This window comes from Thalia democratica, chromosome 9, assembly GCF_965202585.1.
Source record: "Thalia democratica chromosome 9, ktThaDemo2.hap1.1, whole genome shotgun sequence".
NCBI lineage: Eukaryota > Metazoa > Chordata > Thaliacea > Salpida > Salpidae > Thalia > Thalia democratica.
In genome coordinates, this window is record NC_139173.1 from 38,301,084 (window position 1) to 38,306,651 (window position 5,568).

The 5,568-nt window shown below is 23.9% G+C and overlaps 1 non-coding gene across 1 annotated transcript; it reads right to left on the bottom strand.

The window, feature by feature from the left end:
• Positions 1-5,139: 5,139 nt before the first annotated feature.
• Trnam-cau (transfer RNA methionine (anticodon CAU)) lies at positions 5,140-5,212 on the bottom strand. Its single transcript has one exon. It is a non-coding gene; the product is annotated as a tRNA-Met (tRNA).
• Between the last annotated feature and the right edge of the window lie 356 nt (positions 5,213-5,568).

A 5,568-nucleotide genomic window follows, 5' to 3' on the forward strand; every position in this document is an offset into this window, starting at 1 on the left:
AAAAGAGAGAAAAGTTACTGTCTGAGGGTAAGGATTAGGGGAACAGTGAGAGTAAAAAAAAAACAAAATAACTGATAAAAGAAAACTAATTTACCGACCGAGGGTAAGGGTTAGGGGTAATAGTAATAATAGAAAAAAAAAACTAAATAAATAAAAATAAGTTTAACCCGTGCATAAATGACCTTTCGTGCAAAAGTGTCTTCCTGCAAAAGTGACCTTTCGTGCATAAGTATCTTTGTGCAATTTTTACTTCGTTCAATTTTATTCCCTCGTGTAAAAGTATCTTCGTGCAAAAGTATCTCCGTGTAACTTTGTACGCTTGTTCAATAAAGACATTTACCCGTTTTTTGTATAAACTTCTTTAAATTTTTAAATTTGTGACTTAGTAATCTAACTAAGTTCTAGCCACTTTAAAAACTATGATTCTTAAATTGTGTTCAATTAAAAAAATAAATTACTTAACTTTATATTAAATGGGACTGAAACAGCTTGTTTTTAATGATAAAAAAAAATTCAACAAAAATTCAACAAAAACTCAACAAATCTAAAGTATTTGAGATTTTAACAACTTAAAAATTGTTTTTATAATCTTTCATTACTCTATGTTAATAATTATAAAGAAAATAGTGTTTTATATTAATTATGAAACGTTGTAAAAGAATTGGTGCATAAATAATCCTGGTACGATTTATCTAATATTAATTATCAAATACAATTTTTATTTATGCAGAAAGTAATAATGCTTAAAAGTAAAGCTTTTATGAAAACTAAAACTTTAGAACTAAAGCTTGTTTAAACGATTAAATACATTAGAAAAGTGCACTGGAGTTGTTTAAAAAGTAATCTTATTTTCACAGTTTTTAAAGTTAATCCATAAATACAATCTCGAAATTGATTGGGCATATAATTTTTTTTAAAAACCTATTAGACTGTTATTGAAATGTATAAACAAAAAAATTTTAATTAACATTTGTTAGTTCTTTTTTCATATGTTTTTTAAAACAAAACATAAATTAAACAAGAAATGTAGAATAACAAAACGATTACGTTATTATGATTACTGAAAAAAAGAATTTTTGTTGATGATTGGATTAAAAACTTTATTTTGATATTATAAACAAAGTGTCAGTTTAAGTTCTACCTTTTCTCAATCAAATACCAATAAGTCTTGAGCGTTGTAAAAACGCCCTTTAAAATTGCCAATGCACACATGCATAGGGATCCTAGAATTCTGGCTTGAATTTAATATGATCACTTTTGAATATATATTTTTTAGACTGTTGAGTGTTTGTGGTAGTTTTTGTGACGTCATCGACCAAGAGAACTTGCTAGGAGAGAAAGAAAGTTGCCAGAGAAGTTTACATAGAATGATATAGTTTTTGTTTTAGAATGAAACAAGTACAAACTGATTATAAAGTGTTAAAAATGACTAAAAAAAAACAGTTATAAACTTATTATAAACATTTTAACTTTTAAACGTGTTTTATGTATTATCGTAGAGTTTATTTGCTCTTAATTTTTATTTTTACTTTTTAATTACAAGTAGCTTTATTTTTAGTTTAATATCTTAATAAAAAAAAAACTTACTTACTTTTAACACAAATTATCATGAGTACAGAAGTTTTATTTAGTTACATTTTTTTGTTTAAACAACAGTATTGAATTTTTGTTAATCAAACTTGAGTATTACCGTAATAAAAACTGGTTTAGTTCTTCGTAAAAATGAAGTACTAACACTGTAGGAGTTTTTATTAGACCGAATTTTAATTTACTTTATGTTTCATTAAATATGTGGTCTACATGTAAATTTAATTCAAAAATAAGTAAAGCGATTAAAACTGAACAGATCATTTATCTTTATTAAAAATTTCTTATATCCGGAATCAGTAAATTAATTATTGTATTAACCTTTTATACAAAAGAATTATAGTTATTTTTAAAATAAACTTTTAAAGAACTCGCTTAACTTGGTATAGACTACTGTTTCAAAATTCATTAAATGTGTATAATATAAACCGTCGTAACAGTTTAGTACTGCAAGAAAAAAACATGAGTTAAAAAGCTAAGAATTTGCTCATGGTTATTATTATCAACAAAAACAATTTTTGCAACTTTAAGTTAGACTAAATAAACCAGCTTTATGATCTTGTGCTTTAAAAAGTATAGTACTTGAATTTGTTGTGAACGTTTTAACTGTAAATATATAATTTTTGAAATGTACAAAAAATACAACGTATATTGAATTATTTACCCTTATAACAACTTTAATCAATTTAAAACGTTTGTTTATAAATTAAAAATAGAATAATTTATTTTAAATTTTTAGAATATTTATATTTATTTTTTATTCACTTCTGGAAAAGTTTTAAGTTTGTCAAATTTCAACTGTCAAAGCCACTTTCAACTGCTAAAACACTATCAAGTGTTACAGTTTATTTGCAAATATGTTATGTAAAGCTGCAGTTTCATTTTCGGATAATTTTAGAAGATAGAGCACAATTTTTAAAATCTTTAAAGTTTTTTATTTAGTTATAAAAAGTAAAAACACAAGCACTAATTTTCATTTTTAAACATATAAACTTTATTTTCAGATTAGTCAACAGAAAAGTTATACTTATAGTTCTTATACTACAAATTGTTGTCATCAAAATATTTAAACTGCTCAAATAAAATCAACTTACTTTACTTCAATTTTTAAAGTGCAAATTTTAATTTTATTGAAAGTTTTGTAATTTACGCGATTAAAACAATTATGAAAACCCACTTAAAAAATTAAAAAATACATTAAACTGGTAAATTTAACATTAAATTAAACAGTAAAAAAAAGAAATAAGTCAGCGCTTAGAAAATTATAAACAAGTTATACTTATAGGTATAATTAAAATGTTGAAAAATTGTAAAAAACTTTTACAAATACTTTTAATTAATTTTTTAAACAAGACAATTTTTTTTAAAGTAATCTGTATTATTTTGCAATAGCGAAAAAAACTTCGTGTAAAACATCTATTGCAAACTTTTTAATATATTTATACCAATTTGAAATTCAGTACTTATTTTTAAAAACGGTTAAACCAGAACTTGTTTCGTAGCTACAATTAATTGTCTCTTTGATCATTTTTAGTTTCATAAACTTTTTTAGATAAAACCGTTTTACGTAGCTTAGGAGCGTTTTGAACATTTAGTGAAAAACAAATTAAAACTTAAAAGTACGGTAGAAAGTTGTGTGAATTAACTTTTTCTAATTTATTGAAATATTTATTGTTTTAACTCTCATTAAAACTTTTGTGCACAGTAAATAAACCCTTTTACATGAGTTTTGAAAATGAGGTTGAACAGATAAAACTATAAGAAAACTAAAACAAATTTATTCAAATTAAGGTACTATTAGATATTTTGTTACTGGTTGTTTCTTACATTAGATAAGAATTGTTAATTATGTTTGAACAAATATAAACTATTAAATCAGGAAAATCAATAGAGTTTTGAAAGAAAACTTGATGATAATTGCAGTAAAATAGTTTAAATTATGCAAAAAATTACTACTGTAAAACTAGCTAATAAATTTAACATAATTTTTTATTTATTTATTATTTTCTATTAAAAATACTTTCAAGAGTTACAACTCAAACAAAATACAAGTTATTATTGAAAGATTTTTGACCATAATTTTAATTAAATCATTCTATTCCTAAATGATTTCAGAAATTAACCGGACATCGTAAATCAAAACTTAAGTAAACAATTTGTTAGATTAAACCAAGATTTCTTTAGAAAAAGGAAAAACTTTAAATGCACAACTAAGAACTTTACTTTCAAAACATGTAAAAAAAGAATTGTAATGAAAATATAATTTAGACGTAATCTTTCTATTAAAAGTTGTCATAATACATTAAAAAATCATTTACTAAATGGTTAATGTTTATTTATTTTAGCATTAATTAATAAAAGTTTTAAAAGAAAGTTGATCACAACGAAAATTTAAATTTTTATAAACTACTAGTAAGTTTAATCTTAAGACTAATATAGTGTTATAAGTTACGTAAAAATTTCTAAATACTTACATAAGTAGTAAATTAAAAAAAATGCGTGTAAAAAATATAATGTCATACCTAAAATATTATATGTTTTTACAAAAAAAAAACAAATTTAAGTTTTGTAAAAAAGATTATTAAAGTAATATTATAAGTAATTAAAATATAAAATTTTGTGTTTTCAGAATTTCAAAATGTTGTTGTAGTCCTATGATGAAACGTTAGACATTGCCCTAGAAATACAGTTATGAATTTCTATACCTGATGTAAGTGATTTTAAAACACACTTTCTAACTTTCCTTTTAAAAACTAAATTAAAAATCAAAAAAATGGTAGAACATTAAAATTACTTGAAAATAAACTAAATGTATGAGTATAAGTTTACTATACATGCATTTGAAACAATTTGTTCTGCAAAAGTTAAAAGCAAACTGCATTTTGTTAACTTGAATTCGTTTAAAATTAGTTTTAGTAAACCAAGATTAAGTAAAGTTTAGTTCAAATTGTTGCTTTTACTACCTAATTTGTTGCATAATATATATTTTATTTTGGGGAACGGGTCTTAATTGCACGAAGACAAAAATGCACGGGGTTACTAAATTGCACAAGAACAAAATTGCACGAAGACGATTTTGCACCAAGGGTCATTTTTGCAAGAGTTACATTTTCGCACGAGAGTAAAAATTACAGACAAAAAAAAAGAAAAAATAAACAGTAAAGAAAAATTAAAACAAAAAATAAAAAAATTAATATAAGTTACTGACCGAGGGTAAGGGTTAGGGGTAACAGTGATAGTAAAAAAAAAAAAATTAACTAATAAAAATTATAATATAAATAAAATAAAAAGTATAATAAAAAAAAATAACCAAGAAAAAAAAGCTACCGACCGAGGGTAAGGGCTAGGGGTAACAGTGAAAGAAAACAAAAAAAAAAGAATTTAAATTAAAAAATTTAAAAAAAACCTACCGACCGAGAATAAGGGTTAAGGGTAACAGTGATATCAAAAAAAAAAAAGATAAAATGAACTAAAAAAAAATTGTCTGCTCATACAAAAGTATATTTTTCCTAGTGCAATTCAGACAGCTACTCATTTCTTGTAATCAAAAAGTGCCCCGTGTGAGGATCGAACTCACGACCTTCAGATTATGAGACTGACGCGCTGCCTACTGCGCCAACGGGGCTGTGCAAGACTTGTAAATAAAGCGTTTATAAACTTTAAATAAGTTGTTGTTATCTGAAATGGGGGCAAGTATAACTTTTAATTTTTAAGATTAAATTAATGTTAAAGTGCTTCAATTATTGTTGTCTTTTTTGAACAGTTACTACTAATAGAGATTTTAAGGTAAGTAATTTCATAAACTCTAAGTTTTTTACCTTGTTTATGAATTTTTGATACAATTGTTATTTTGGACACTGAAATTAAAAAAAAAAGTGGTTTTTAAAAATTTTCTAAGTTTCACTAAAGAGGAATCTAAACTTTTTCCTTCAGGTAAAATATCCTTTACAAAACCAGCGAGCCTGAGAAAACTTTTAAATA